This window comes from Lissotriton vulgaris, chromosome 3_1 (assembly GCF_964263255.1).
Source record: "Lissotriton vulgaris chromosome 3_1, aLisVul1.2, whole genome shotgun sequence".
Taxonomy (NCBI): domain Eukaryota; kingdom Metazoa; phylum Chordata; class Amphibia; order Caudata; family Salamandridae; genus Lissotriton; species Lissotriton vulgaris.
Genome location: NC_141689.1, coordinates 292,920,230 through 292,936,265, shown reverse-complemented (window position 1 = coordinate 292,936,265; position 16,036 = coordinate 292,920,230). Strand labels below are relative to the sequence as shown.

At 46.4% G+C, this 16,036-nt stretch overlaps 1 protein-coding gene across 1 annotated transcript in view; it reads left to right on the top strand.

The window, feature by feature from the left end:
- The window catches only part of LOC147726345 (O-acyltransferase like protein-like), a 62,800-nt gene extending 54,170 nt beyond the window's left edge, over positions 1 to 8,630 (top strand). The window contains exon 5 of the mRNA XM_086962919.1: positions 8,512 to 8,630. The gene's annotated coding sequence lies outside the window, so the exon portion shown is untranslated. The remainder of the gene's footprint in view (positions 1 to 8,511) is intronic.
- Positions 8,631 to 16,036: the final 7,406 nt, after the last annotated feature.

Sequence of the window (16,036 nt, the reverse complement as noted above, 5' to 3'; positions counted from 1 at the left end):
ATCCAGTCAACTCGTGACCAGTGCGTGGGTGACAGTCTTTCTTGTCTCGAGGGGGATCCAGCGGAAGATCTTTTTGAGAATGCGAAGTACGTTGAAGCAGGAAGACGAGACGGCGTTGACTTGTCTGGACATCGAGAGAGAGGAGTCTAGGATGAAGCCAAGGTTACGTGCATGGTCTGTGGGTGTGGGTGCTGCTCCCAGTGCGGAAGGCCACCAGGAGTCGTCCCAAGCTGAGGGGGAAGAACCTAGGATGAGTACTTCCGTTTTGTCTGAGTTGAGTTTTAGGCGGCTATGTTTCATCCATTCGGCTACTTCTTTCATGCCTTCGTGAAGATTGGTTTTGCCGGTGTTGGGGTCTTTGGTGAGGGAGATGATTAACTGGGTGTCGTCGGCGTAGGAGATGATGTTGAGGTTGTGTTGACGCGTGATGGAGGCGAGAGGACTCATGTAGACGTTGAAGAGGGTGGGACTGAGTGAGGATCCTTGAGGTACACCGCAGATGACTTCGGTGGCCTCTGAGTAGAATGGGGGAAGTCGGACTCTTTGAGTTCTCCCAGTGAGGAATGAGATGATCCAGTCCAAGGCTTTTCCTTGTATGCCGATGTTGCTGAGTCGATGTATAAGGGTGCTGTGGCAGACTGTGTCGAAAGCGGCGGAAAGGTCAAGTAGGATAAGGGCCACTGTTTCTCCGTTGTCCAGGAGTGCTCGGATGTCGTCGGTCGCTGCAATGAGGGCGGTTTCGGTGCTGTGTTTGGCTCGAAATCCAGATTGAGATGGATCAAGGGAGTTGTTGGATTCAAGGAAGGCGGCGAGCTGGCTGTTGACGGCTTTCTCGATGACTTTGGCCGGGAATGGGAGGAGGGATATGGGTCGGTAGTTTTTAAGTTCAGAGGGGTCTGCTGTGGGTTTCTTCAGAAGGGCGCTGAGTTCGGCGTGTTTCCAGCTTTCTGGAAAAGTGGCAGAGTTGAACGAGCAGTTGATGACATCACGGAGATGGGGGGCGATGATGGAGTCAGCTTTGTTGAAGATGTGGTGGGGACAAGGGTCAGTGGGCGAGCCAGAGTGGATTGAGTTCATGAGGCGAATGGTGTCTTCAGTGGTAATTGGGTTCCAGGCGCTGAGGTTGTAAGTTGGCTGAGTAGGATCAGAGGGGGTGGGGAGGGTTGATCGCTTGGAGAATTCTCGAAGCTGTTGTGGATGTCAGCAATTTTGTTGTAGAAGAAGGAGGATAATGCGTTGCAGAGGTCTTGGGAGGGAGTGATGTCGTTAGATGCTGCGGTGGGGTTGGTGAATTCTTTGACGATGTTGAAGAGTTCCTTGCTGTTATGGGTGTTGTTGTCGAGGCGATCCTTGAATGCTGATTTCTTTGCGGATCGAATCAGTTGGTGGTGTTTGCGGGTGGCTGACTTGAGGGAGGCCATGTTGTCTGAGGTTGGGTTTTTTCTCCATGTCTTCTCCAGAGTGCGGCATAGTTTCTTGGATTTTTTAAGGTCATCATTGAACCAGGGAGCCTTTTTGCTGGTTGAAATGATCTGGTGCTTTTTCAGGGGTGCTAATTCGTCAGCACTGTGGGTGATCCATTGCTTGAGTTTGGTGGCCGCTTGGTTTGGGTCCAATGGGAGGGTGGGAGGGTTTTGGCTGAGTGATGTGAGGAGTTGGTTGGAGGTGATTTTGTTCCAGTTTCTCCGAGGAATAGGTTGAGGGCGATTGTGGGTTAGGGAGGTTTTGTAGCTGAAGTGAACGCAGCTGTGGTCCGTCCAGTGGAGAACTGTGGTGCGATCGAAGGCGATGTGCTTGCTGGATGTGAAGATGGGGTCGAGCGTGTGTCCGGCTACATGGGTGGGGGTGTCCACAAGTTGTTTGAGTTCGAGATTGGCCAGGTTGTCCAGAAGGGTGGTGGTGTTGCTGTCAAGTTTGTTTTCAAGGTGGTAGTTGAGGTCTCCTAGAAGAATGTAGTTCTCGGAGGCTAGGGCGTGTGGGCTGATGAAGTCCGTGATGTCATCACTGAATTGGGTGCGGGTACCTGCAGGCCTGTAGATGAGGGTGCCTCTCAGTGTGGTCCTGGGGTCGGTGTGGATCTGAAAGTGGAGATGTTCGGCGGTTGCAAGATTGTCGTCGGAGCTGGTTGTGATTTTGATGGTGTTCCTGTGGATGATGGCGATGCCTCCTCCTGTTTGATTGGTGCGGTCTTTGCGGATAATCTTGTAAGTGTCCGGTATGGCTATGGCAATGTCTGGAGCTGATGATGTGTTCATCCATGTTTCAGTAAGGAAGGCGATGTCAGGTGACGCAGAGTCGATTAGGTCCCAGAGTTCTGTAGCGTGTCTGTGGACCGAGCGGGTGTTGAGCAGGATGCACTTTAGGCGGTTTGAGTCGGAGTTGTGTTCGAAGGACGTGGGATCGGTGAGGGTCCTGAGGCAGTTAAACTTGCAGGAGAGGCAGGCGAAAGGGCCGTGAGTACGTCCTGGAGTAGCTTCGCAGCAAAGTGGTGGAAGTCCGGGATTGAGGGCGAGGAGAGTAGCGGCAGCATATGTGATTCTAGAGGGTTGGGAGCGGCGGGGGCCAGGGGGACAGGCGCTGGGCGCGGTCCAGGCGCGGACGGGTGTAGACGGGCTTACCTTTGGCACACCTTCGGCGCGACCGCTGCGCGCAATTGCATCTGTCATAAATGGATAGTGGAGGGGGAGGGGCGAGGGAGGTACAGCTGGGAGGCCGAGGGCGGGGTGTAGGTCCGAGCAAGGAGGCACCACAACAAGCGTGAAAATGGCTGCTAGCCAAATAACCAAGTTGGATTGTGCAGTACTACGCTATGCAAGCATGTATTCTCAAACAGTTAAATAAATAGATAAATCAAGGCACAATGCGGACTCGCTGACTGCGCGCTTCACATATGTCACTTTCTAGAATCCTAATTAAACAACAGGGGGTGGTGATGGACAGAGTTTCTGAATTAAGCAGAATACTCTCACCCAGTCAAGAGATCAGGGCTTGATCCAACACCGTTTTTTAGCTCACTGCACCATCCCAGCTCAGAACCTGACTATATGCAAATTAGTCTGTCCCTGGCCCAGTGCATCATGGGAACAGGGCAGACCAAACTACCAAGCCAATTCTTTCACTGGGAAGGAAACAAGCTTCCGGGGACCGGTTTCTGGCATTACAGCCGTCTTCGGCCCGGCTTGCTTGAATCCTGATGGTGCAATGAGCAAGGGACTCACGTCTGAGTATACCCTTCCACGCTTAAGGTGGACAAAATAATTAAACAACAGGGGGTGGTGATGGACAGAGTTTCTGAATTAAGCAGAATACTCTCACCCAGTCATTTCGATCAGTGCTTGATCCAACACCGTTTTTTAGCTCATTGCACCATCCCAGCTCAGAACCTGGCTATATGCAAATTAGTCTGTCCCTGGCCCAGTGCATCATGGGAACAGGGCAGACCAAACTACCAAGCCAATTCTTTCACTGGGAAGGAAACAAGTATTCTGCTTAATTCAGAAACTCTGTCGGCAGCACAAGCTCCCATCGAAAAATTGGTGTTTGTGTAAATTCCTGCACCATGTGGCAGGTACCACTCCCTGAGGGATGGGGTCCTGCTAAGGGCCCTCTAAGTCACTTTCTGACAGTAATCCTGACATGGAAAGCCTGTCGGAAACCAACATCATAATCCCAAAGGCGGAAATGCCATCCGCACAGGATTATGGTGGATTTCTGACTGCCCTACTGGATCCTTGAGCCCATCAGAAGCCAGCCGAAATGACCGGCCGGTTTCAATTCCGACGGCCGTATTTCCTAATGTGCTGACTGGAATTCAAATCTAGGATGTCGGTCGGAAAGACTCCGGCCTATGGTCGGAGTCTTTCCGACCGACATCCTAATGAGGTCCTGTGTGTCAGCAGAAGTGATTTATATGAGATGAAGATTGAAACTGGACTCTAAATCTTATATAGTGATTATAACCACATTAGAGATTTTGGGGTTGTTGTTTGACCTCTTTTTGTTGATATCTTTTAGGTTGATTAGCATTGGTAAGTAATCCAAATCTGAAGTGGTATCAAAGCTTCACCCATTACACTCAGATGTATTCTCCTTTTGATCATGCAGAGGTCTGTATCTATGATTGTCTATTCAAGCTCAATTAGTTCTGCGCTCAGGACGCTGAGTGAAAAATTGATAGCCAGGTAGGCAGAGTTGATAATATTTTTAGTGCCAGTTCTGTAATAGTTGATCATATTTCCTTTGATCGGTGGTTGTCAATTTTCCTTTTATTGTTGGGATTTTGGAGTATGCCAGTTTTAAAATACTTTGCAGTAAGTAAGATGGCCTTTTCTACCACAAATACATTTTGGGATAGAGTTCCAGATATCTTAGCCTGGATTTGAAAGGGTCTCCACATCAGTATTTTTATGTTGAAAGGATACGCAGAGATGTGAAGCTCAGAGGCTCATCGCAGGAGGTTGTTTGACCGTACATGTTCATTTTCGGTTGAAGGAATTCAGGATGGATTTTATGGATTGCATTATGCGTTAAGCATTGTCACAAAATGATTATGAAAAGCGTTGGCAGCGAGTGTAGTAAGGTTAGCCCAGTTGGTATGTGATCTATAGTTTTCATGTGATGCTGGAGTCTGGATTTCTGCATGTGGGAGTCTGCATTTTAGGTAGGTCAGGAAGCAGCTAGAGAGGTCATCAACAGCGTCAAGGGCGAACAAAAAATACATTACAAGAACTAACGACTAAACGATTATATAAACTGTTCTTGAGGAAGTTGAATCAGATGTAGATTTTGCGGTTGGGGCAGACTAATTGGCTATGTAAATTGGAAAAGAATGTTCAGACTTCATTCCTTGGTGATGTGGAACTTTTTATCTTTTGTGGGCAGGTGGAAAGGACGGTAGAAGAGGATGAGATGTCTCCAGCAGAATCACATTGTTAATCAGTGCCACCGTAGGAACAGGACAGTAGTGAGAGCTGCAGGATTGATGGGAACAGCATCGGTGTCTTTCATCAGTTTCTCTGATTGATATGAAGTGTCCTGAGTTGAGCAGTTGTGCAGAAGGTGGTTATCAGTCCAGCCTGCAAGCTCTAAAATTATTTGGTTTCTAGTTGCAAGACAGTCAGTCTTCTGTTCGGTCGACAGTGCTTAATTTGAGCTGGTGGTTGCTGGTGGAGCCCACCAACACTTCTTTTTGGGCAACACCACTTATTTTTCCTCACCAAACTTTGACCCAGCACCTGGGTATCCTCGTAGGTGACAAGAAGCATTCTACAAATCTATTGATTGATTGCCGTAGAACAAGAGAGAGAAAAACACAAAAGAGGTAAAAGAGGAAGACAAAGACGGAAAAACAGTGCGAAAGCAGACATGAAAAAGAATGTGTGGGAGGGAGTTTGAGGGGCGTGGATTGTATGGTGATGGATTTAAGATGAATCATGGCAATCAAGACTACGCAGCCTGGCTATTTAGCACCACAACCTTCTTTAGCGGCAGCTTCTGAGCAAACGTTTGGGCCAATAAACTTACTATTTTACAAATTAAGCACTGGCTTTAGGGGGCTGTTCAGATTCAGCCTGTATCATCTAGATGTTTATACCAACCTACAAGTGTGGAGAACGTGCTAAGAGTTGTGAGATGATGTTAGACAGAGATGACACTGTTCAGGTAGGTTACTAGCTCCAATGGCTTTTCAGGAAGAAGAAGAAACAAGTGTAGGTGCCTTAGATGAGCTGATTGCTTATGTGCATGCAGTGCCAGTGTTTGATGCATATTCACTTGCTTTCTGTTAACCATGGTGAATGGTTATGTTTTTGTTGTATGTATCGCGCTCCTGTGTGCAATGGTTACAAAGTCTCATGTATGATGTGAGCATACATAAGATAATGGTGAAGGATGTGTCCAAGTTTCCGAAGTGGCTTGTTGTGCAGGAGCCTGAATGTGTTCTATGAGAAACCCTGGTGTGCGCAGTGTGGCCTGTTGTGTGTGTCATATTTTTTTAAAAGTGTGGGCAATATTTTGCCAGCTGGTAGAGAACTAATTATCCTACTTGCATCTGCCCGGAACTGACACAATTTAATTGACAGATTATGGGCCAATTTTTCAAACAGCCTCTTGGAGAATTTCTGCATACATTAAAGCAATTGTAGGTGAGCACTCTATTCCACTATGATTGCAACTTCTGGGACCAGAGGATGTAAGAGCTTGACCAGGAACACAGGAGATCATAGCGCACAAATACAAAGCCAGAGCACCGGTGTGCCTTTGATCAGCCATTTTCTATGTTCCACAAAGTGATACTGAAGAAGAGAGTGAAGGCCAATTGGACTCTTTAATCATCCCAGCATTGGAGTTTTCATAGGTGGTGCAGAAGAAGAGAATGAAGGCCCTATAAATAGATATATATTCTTCCGAACAAATTTATTATATTCATTTTGAAGATCAATACAATGCCTGGTCTTTAAATGGACACTGTCACATTGGAAAATGTTTGTGTCCACACACTTATATGCGGCTAATGAATCAATAGATCATTATGGAGCCTTTTTATATAGTGGTTGCAAATAATACAATTTTTTTGCAAAAATAGTGAATTTCAGACATTTCTAAGAAGCTATCCAAGCACCATATTTACATTAGCTTGATTCACCAACGGGAGCAGCTAGCGTGCGCATGTGTGCAGAGTTTTCTGCTGGCTTGAAGTGAAGGTTAGCAAGGAACAGGTATTTCTTGAACACCTTTCCTAGCCTTTCTAGGAGCCTTTAGACTCTGTAAATTGACTGTCTTTGCTCTAGTGAGCGGGAGGCAAGTGAAGAAGGCAAGGATGTAAAACAGCTTTACACTGACAAGGAGCATAAATACACACTATTCCAAAATTTGAGTTGGAGGTGGGGGACACTCTTGGTGAAGCAGGAGCTGCAGAAGACTAAGACAGATGTCATTTTGAGGGGTTGATAACCTTCACTATTGTTGCTGCCTAACCTGAGAGTCAAACGGGGATTGAAGACACTTTTCTTTACCTGACCAGAGGCAGCCAAAAAGGTTATTAATTATTCTAAAGGGAGCTGACATTCAGCTGATTAAGTTCAAATTTCATGTGGGTGTTGAGAAGAATGTAGAATTCAAGCTAGACCTAAGGGATTGTGTGTCTGTGCGCATGTGTGCGTGTGTGTGTGTGTGTGTGTGTGTGTGTCAGTATGTGTATGTGTGTGTGTGCGTGTGTGTGGGGGTGTATGTGTGTGCGTGTGTGTGTGCGCATCTGTGTGTGCATGTGTGTGTGTGCGTGTGTGTGGGTGCGTGTGTGTGTGTGTAAGTGTGTGTCAGATAGGAGTTTTTGGGAATTTGTTACTCTTAGCTGTAATGGTCAATGTATTCTATGAGTCACTAGGAGCTGGTGGAGCTCTTTTCAAACCATTAAATTAACATTATTTAAACAACAACTCACTAATCATTTCCTTCAGATTTGCATTACCTTTCTAACAGAAACCCTATTCAAAGTGTCGTGGTGGTATTTATTTTCCAACACAATTAATAATGTACGTGGGAAAGTTGGTCAATGTAACAGTGGTTAATTTCTAAAAAAATAAGGGCCTGGACTCTCGTCAGGAGGCAGCTTAAAACAGCCCATTTCTCTTGTTAGCGCCGCCTAAATCACAACCACCTACTAACCATGAAAGTGGGGAGAGGATCTGGCATAACGGCCAGAGCTGCAGACTTCGGAGCTGGGGAACCAGGTTCGAGTCTCGGTGTTGGCTCAACCTCCTGTGATGCTGGGCAAATCACTTAATCTCCCTGTGCCTGCAATAAATTAACGTGTTCTTAACTGGTGCTAATGAAAGGCGTCAGAAACCACCGGCTCATATTAAGCACTGCAAAGTGATCAACATAGCATTATGGACTATTTTGTGTCAAGGGGGCATTCCTTGGGTGGTAAATGGGCATTCCCATGCAGCCACCCATGGATGTTTTATGACACAAATCCCTAGCTAGTAACAATGTAGACAGGTATTTGCACCAAACCGTACACTTTCCTGAGGCAGGCATATTGGAGCAGAACTCTTTTAATTTCGACATACTTTTCAAACTTTGCACATATGCAGCATTGTACGACACGCATACAAAGTGGGAAAAGTGTTACATCATAGTTTTTGTCATGGAAGGAGGCCCTTCTAGTACACAACCTATGCTTGACAGAACACAAACACCCTTGCACTTTGGTTGCTGTGCAGCATTACCTCACATTTTAGTACATTTTCAGTGTCCTGTTTGTGTGCCAGGACGTGTGTTGCATGCTAGTACTGTGTGTTGGTTTAGAGTGTTTCCTACAGGAATTCTAAATTATTCGAAGAAATGAGAGGGGGCAACATACCACCAGCATAATTGCTCTAGCAATGAAAAGTAAAAAAATATGTCAACTTTTGTTTGTTCAATTGAGGATTAAATACAAATATTGTTTTGACAAATCACATATTGAAATAAATGTTGGCTGGAACTAATGCACATGGTTTTCATTTTTAGTCACTTGGCTGCTAATATCAAAGGCTCAAGAGAATCAGAGCACCAGGAACACTTCCAGAAACCGACCAAGAGTACACCAGCAAGGCGTACTGAACCGCCTTTGCAGACGAGGCTCGGATCACTGTGGATTATCAAGCTGTTTCCTTGGTTGTTTATCAGAAGTTGACATGCTTTAACAACTAATAACCACATTCCAATGTACTTGCTCTTTAATAGATAAACTGAATAGTTGACAAATCAAAGTGTTGTGATTCTCATTATCTAGACAGATATCCACATCTATAAACTTTGTAAATGACATGTGATGTTGTTCTACAGATGTCCAGTTTCAATTCCTATAAACGTTTCTGACTTAGGGCCCGATTACGATGTCGTTAGGAAACGTTCGCAAACGAATCGGTTCCAGGCTAGTTTCTAAATGAATCGGGTCCTGCGAGTCCGGACGACTGATTACGATGCTTCCCAACAAGCAGGAGCAACCACCAAGGACTCTCTAGTACCCGAGGCTTGAGAGGACCAGAGACTGCTGTCAGAGAGACTACCACAAACCTTCACAACTGAGAAAGGGAATACAGTCAGGATTTACTTCTGAAAGTTATTTTTTTGGGGCACACCATTACAAGAGGAGGTTGTACGGAATCCTCGGACGGGGTGTGTGGTGGATGCTGGGAGCCACTTAATGTGAAAAACAAGATGAAGATAGTGCTCTCTAGGACAACCGCACTGTGCCTTGCAACCGTAAGGTAACATGCTCAGTAGGTTCCTTGTAGGAAGAGAAAGGCTGGAGTGGGGAACTCATGTGGGAGATAATGTAGACGATGGGTTCCTTAAAAGTGGAAAGATGATGTGAGAGGAGTCAAAAAAGCTGAATAGGAGACTGAGGGCCATATGTAGGTAAATGGCATTTACCGAATCGTAAATACCGAATTTTACCGATTCGGTATTTACAAATCGGTAAATGCCATGTAGGTAATTATTCGGTATCAATTACCGAATCGTTATGATTCGGTAATTACCGAATTGGTATTTACCCATTCGGTAATTGCCATTGATTCCTATGGGCCTTGGGGCTCATAGGAATCAATGTTAATTACCGAATCGTTAAATACCGATTCGGTAAATTTACCGAATTGTCAAGGGAGACAGGGTGTCACTTTGACACCCTGTTGCACCCCTGATTCTGGCTTGTGTGCCACGTGGCACACATACATGCCCTAAGGGCATGCACAGATGTGCATGTACACAGAAATTCGTTATTTACCATGCCATTGTATTTCATGGTAAATAACGAATTTCTAAGGGCCTGTGGCACTGTTTCCAGTGCCACCTACATCCCATATTACCGATTCTGTACATTTACCGAATCGTTAATTTACCGATTCGGTAAATGTACTGATTCGGTAAATATACAGAATCGGTAATTTTCTGGCCCCCTACATCTGAAAGTACAAACACCGGTCGGTAACGGCTGAAATCGTCCGTTACCGACCGGTATTTGGCCACCTACATATGGCCCTAAATAAGATATATGAAACAGAAGCCAGCCCCAAGATGGGGAGTTTACAGGGGTCAGTCTCGCAAAATCTGGACTTGACTATCTCTAAAGCTATGCTTCTAGATATTGTCTAATGTTTAATAGTAGTGCAAGAGCAACAATAGATCTTCTGACAGAGGGTACAAGTGTGGCAGTATGGGCATTGGGACTGGCAAGCAACAAAGGAATGGTACTGAAGCACACAAGTAAGTCCCAACAATTCTCATGGACAATGATATGTCAGCAGTAAAGGTGAGCAAATGTTGTTTTCATATTCTTCACGTTTTCCATACCCTAGTCTTCGTATTACATACAACACATCTCAAAAAGCCAACCAACACTTTTTTCATCTACACAACTTTTTCAAGGCTGCAAATAGTGAACATAAAAGGCTTATATTACTCTGTGTTAAGATGACAATTAAGAAAGTCAAGTAACCCCTATGGGGTTACACTACAGTTAAGAGGCCAAAGAGAGAGGGCTCGCCTCTGAAGGAAGAAGAAGCAGTAAATGCGTAAAGTGATAGTTTACTCATAACCATTGTAGAGATATGAAGACAGCTGGAAACTCACGCTGTGGCTACAGCTTGAGAAGTGCAAATTGTAACAGGGGGCCAGTGGTCATAAAGTAGAAATCGAGCCGCGAATAGCACCCTAAGAAATGAGTGAGCCCGAGACACCATTGTGGTTAATATGGCTAAGATCCTACGTGCATACCCGGCGCAAGGGGCATGTAAATAAGCCTCTGTAAGTTCCTATGTCTGTGTAGTGCTCAGTTCAACTTTGTAAAACCAAGGGGAGAGGATGTAGCTTAATGGCTAGGACGACCAACTTTGAAGCTGGGGAATCGGGTTCCAGTTCGGCAGGGACGCTCAACATCCTCTGATTCTGGGCAAATGAACTGTCTGTAATGCAACTGGTGCTCATGTCCTAAGTTAGACCTAAGTGACATGTATGGCGTTCTGAATAATACAAATACAAACCACAGGTCCTCACCTCTGTCATTTAGCTGCACTATGACCTTCCCTAGCAGCTTAGTTACGTAAAAAAGATGGCTTTTAAGTGTGTGTTGTGTGCCTGCTCAATGGTGTGTAAGTGTAAATGTGTAAAAATGTACGTGTGAGGAAAATTGAAAGTCACAGGGCATGTGATGTCCAGACCCATGCCCTCACCACATCTTCAACAAAGCAGACTCCGTCATAGCACCGCACCTCCGAGACGTCATCAACTGCTCCTTCAACTCCGCTACCTTCCCAGAAGTCTGGAAACACGCTGAACTCACCGCCCTTCTGAAAAAACCAACAGCGGACCCCACCGAACTCAAAAATTACCGCCCCATCTCGCTTCTTCCATTCCCGGCCAAAGTCATCGAGAAAGCCGTCAACAACCAGCTCGCCGCCTTCCTCGAAGCCAACAAATCCCTCGACCCCTCACAATCTGGCTTCCGAGCAAAACACAGCACTGAGACCGCCCTCATCGCAGCAACAGACGACATTCGAACTCTACTGGACAATGGAGACACAGTCGCCCTCATCCTCCTCGACCTCTCTGCAGCATTCGACACAGTATGCCACAGCACCCTTCTACAACGCCTCAATAACATCGGAATCCAAGGAAAAGCACTTGAATGGATCACCTCGTTCCTCACCGGAAGAACCCAGAGAGTCCGCCTTCCTCCATTCAAGTCCGAGGCCTCTGAAGTCATCTGCGGCGTACCTCAAGGATCCTCACTCAGTCCCACCCTCTTCAACGTATACATGAGCCCCCTCGCGGCCATCGCCCGCCAACACAACCTCAACATCATCTCTTACGCGGATGACACTCAACTGATCCTTTCTCTCACCAAGGACCCCAGCACCGCCAAAACTAACCTACACGAAGGAATGAAAGAAGTCGCAGAATGGATGAAACAAAGCCGTCTGAAACTGAACTCAGACAAAACAGAAGTCCTCATCTTAGGTACATCCCCCTCTGCTTGGGACGACTCCTGGTGGCCGGAAGTCCTCGGAAAAGCACCCATCCCGACAGACCACGCACGGAACCTTGGCGTCATCCTGGATTCTTCACTCTCAATGAACAGACAAGTCAGCGCCGTATCCTCTTCCTGCTTCAACATTCTTCGCATGCTCAGAAAAACATTTTGCTGGATCCCCTCCGAAACAAGGAAAACAGTCACCCACGCTCTGGTCACGAGCCGACTGGACTACGGAAACACCCTCTACGCAGGTACCACCGCTAAACTCCAGAAGAAACTCCAACGAATCCAAAACGCCTCAGCCAGGCTCATATTAGACATCCCACGCAACGAACACATCTCTGGTCACCTTAAAGACCTCCACTGGCTACCCGTCAATAAGAGGATCACTTTCCGACTGCTTACCCACGCACACAAATCACTCTACGACATCGGACCAGACTGCCTCAACTCACGACTGTCCTTCTACACCCCCCCCCGCCAACTACGTTCTTCCAGCCAAGCCTTCGCCACTGTACCTCGCATCAACAAGACCACCATGGGAGGCAGATCCTTTTCATATCTGGCTGCTAAAACATGGAACTCACTCCCCGCTTACCTTCGCCTCACCCAGAACCACCTAGCGTTCAGATAGCAGCTTAAAACGTGGATATTTGACAAATAATCCTCCTCCCCTTCCTAAGCGCCTTGAAACCCTCTGGGTATGTAGTGCGCTATACAAATTTTATGACTTGACTTGACATTTCCGCTACCCCATACATTTTGTTGAACTGACTTTCATGGCTGTTTTCCATAGTGTCCTGAACAAATCGTTCTGCCTTTCAGGACAGTGACAAGGCGAACAAATCTTCCCAGCCGAGTCTGAACTGCCCCTCCACGGTGCTCTTATCCTGATGAAAAGGCAGGAGTCTGAATGGAAAATCAAAAGTGTAGGACCCCTGAGATGGGCAGTGTCATGTGTGATCAGAGCCCCGAGAGGTGCTCGCTGCACTTAACCAGCTCAAGGTGATACAGCTGACCATAGTCTCCATGAAGTGCACACTGGGGGGAGGCGGGGGGGGGAGGGGCTGGGGGCGGGGCACCGCACGGGATGTCATCTATCAAATTTCCATTTTTCCGATGTACATATTTTCATCCATCACAGCTGCTACAACTTTCCATAATACAATACAGATGAAAGGGTGAATTAACCACATGCGAATTCTGAGTGATCCTAAAGGTGCGGAGCTTAACACACGGTATTATCAGTCACTCTACAGGTTTATTTACAAATAGTATTGGAAATGGTATGCCTGATAACTCAGTGCTGTAATACCCTCATGCATAAGCAGGCAATGATCTGATCAACCTTTTTCCAGTAACAGACTAAAAGTAATTTGTGCAATACGATGACAGTAAAGGTACTCATGCAGGAAAATATATTCACTTATGCAGATTTTACATTTTTCGATAGCACTTTACTATCAGAGCCCTGTGGTGAATGACATAATATGGAAATGGTCCACTTCAAAATAGAGACCCAAGTTAATTTCGCAACATAAACATGTTTATGTGGTTTGTCGGCTGCCTTTTACACGTGTAATCTCCAAACTGAAGGAAAAAATGCCCCGTTACCTGATGCCAGCAATCTGAAATGTGCTGATGCAATCTTTCCACGAAACAATTCAATTCTTGAAGGTAGCCTAAGAGAAGAATGAGGAATCACCATAGTCCCATTTTTTAGATGGAGCCTAGGCAGTGCATGCGCTGTCTCTCAACATGGTGTATCTACTCTATGGGCTTTCACCACGCCCATCACTTCTCATTGGTTCCTTTTCGTGCCATTCAGAAATCCCTGGTTTTCAGTGGTGCATTGGCTTTATTTGTCTCACCTTTTGGTGTTTGATTCCCTCCTTGGTTACTGGCCCTTTTACATGTTGTTGTTATCAATGTTTCTGTCTTTTTCAGTTACCATTAGCTCTCAATTTTTTTTTGGGTCTTGTCTCGTTTCGTTTACTTGCTGCTGTTGGAGCTCTGTTTATTTTTAGTCACTCCGCTCCAAACATACAGTTGCGGTATGTATTTAAATGCACACACACGTTTTATCATTATTTTCTTTTAGTTGCTTCACTTCGTGCTGCGTTGTTTTCTTGTAGTCACTCAGCTTTCTGTTTTAAAATGCTTCGGGAAGCATGTGCACTTTAGAAAAATAAACAAATAGGTTTCTGAGGCATGCACTGCTATTCCTGCTGTACACCCACTTGAAACTGCTAATGCACAACCATTTCAAGCTCAACAATGGTATGTTTATTTTTGCCACTGGTGAGGTACTACTATTGCAATGATATTAATGATGACATTGTCAGGAGAGCCGGTATTGCAGTCGCCGGGAAGTACAGACTCCGAGAAGGACAAAACACAATCGGACGCAGAGACTTCGGAGGCGGAGGGTAGTAAAATGCCAAAGGTCACCCCGTCTACAGCGGATGGACTCTTAGATGAGTGATTGTATACATTGTAGTGTCTGGTGGTGGGCAAGGTGGGTCGGGTGAAGGAGGCTTGATCGTGGACCCTGTGTTAGTTGCGGGGTGTTGCCAGGAGGGTTTGCAGAATTCTTGGGGAGTCTTAGCTGTGTTTTATTGGAGGATTACGGCGGGGTTACTATGTGAGCTTAGGTATGAGGTATGTGTTGGAATAGTTTGGATGGGGACTAACTGTTTTGTTTTAGGACCTGTTCTTGGTAGGGTGGGGGGTGGGGAAGTTGGGGGTTGGATTGGGTTCTGGGGTTCACTGGTGTGCTCAATTGTGTAAATGGAGGAGGGCAGTGGCTGAATTGTGATGATGGGGCAGTACCTGATCTGCGATGTATTACTTGGAATGTAAGGGGGTTACATACGATGACACGGCGCCATAAGGTTCATGCATATCTGGTCAGGAGAGGAGTGCACATAGCATTGCTTCAGAAAACGCACCTTACTAAATCGGAGGGCCTAGCACTGCAGCGTAGATGGAGGGGACAGGTTTTTAGCACTTCTTATTCGGCATTTGCGAGGGGGCGTTGGTTTGGATCAGAGCAGGGGTTCCCTTTCAGATGCTTAAACAAACAATAGATGGTGAGGGCAGATTTGTTGCGGTTGAAGGGCGCTTGTACGGCAGGGAGGTTACCTTATGTAGTATTTATGCCCCAAAAAGTGCATCAGGCGCGATTTCTGGACGGGCTGTCTGGCACTCTGGCACATTTCCTGGCGGGCCCAATTATATTGGGTTGAGATTTTCATTCAATAGCGGATACGGTCATGGACAGGTCTCACCCCCCTTGCCAGATTCCCCAGTTCATAGACTGTCTAAGTACAGGCTTGATTGGCAAGCTAGGTGGCATTTGGTTGATGTGTGAAGGTCGTATCACCAGCGAGTTAGGGATTATTCCTACTTCTCAGAACTGCACAAGCTTCATGCTCGGCTAGATGCCATACTGTGCTCCCCATCGGTGGTGCCTTCTGTGACCCACTCTGAATATCTCACTAGGACCCTGTCTGACCACAACCGGTTGCTGATTACCTTGCATTGGACGAGGGAAAAAGCTGAAATTCCCACATGGCGCTTGCGCCCTGAGACATTAGAAGGCCCAGTGTTCCGTAGCGAGGTGGAAGAGGGGATAACACACTATTTTAATGAGAACGCAGGAACTTCTACTACTAGGGCGGTGGAGTGAGACACCTTTAAGGTGGTAGTAAGAGGGATATGCATAAGCAAGTACGCGAGGGTAAGGAAAACCTGCTACAGGACGTTGAGAAAGCGGACAGACGATTGAAGTTGGCGGAGCAGGCACGGCCGGAACACCCGGAGTGTCAGAAGGAAGTATTAGAGGCTAAGGAGTCCCTGGCCACGGAGGTACAGCGGCTGCGCTGCTTTGATCATAGGAAATACGTCGAGAAGGCTCATGCTGAAAGCGATAAGGCAGGAATGCTGCTAACTTGGCTGGCTAATCCTATACCGCGGGGCTCCCCGATCTTGGCACTGGGGTCGGGTGAGGGTACT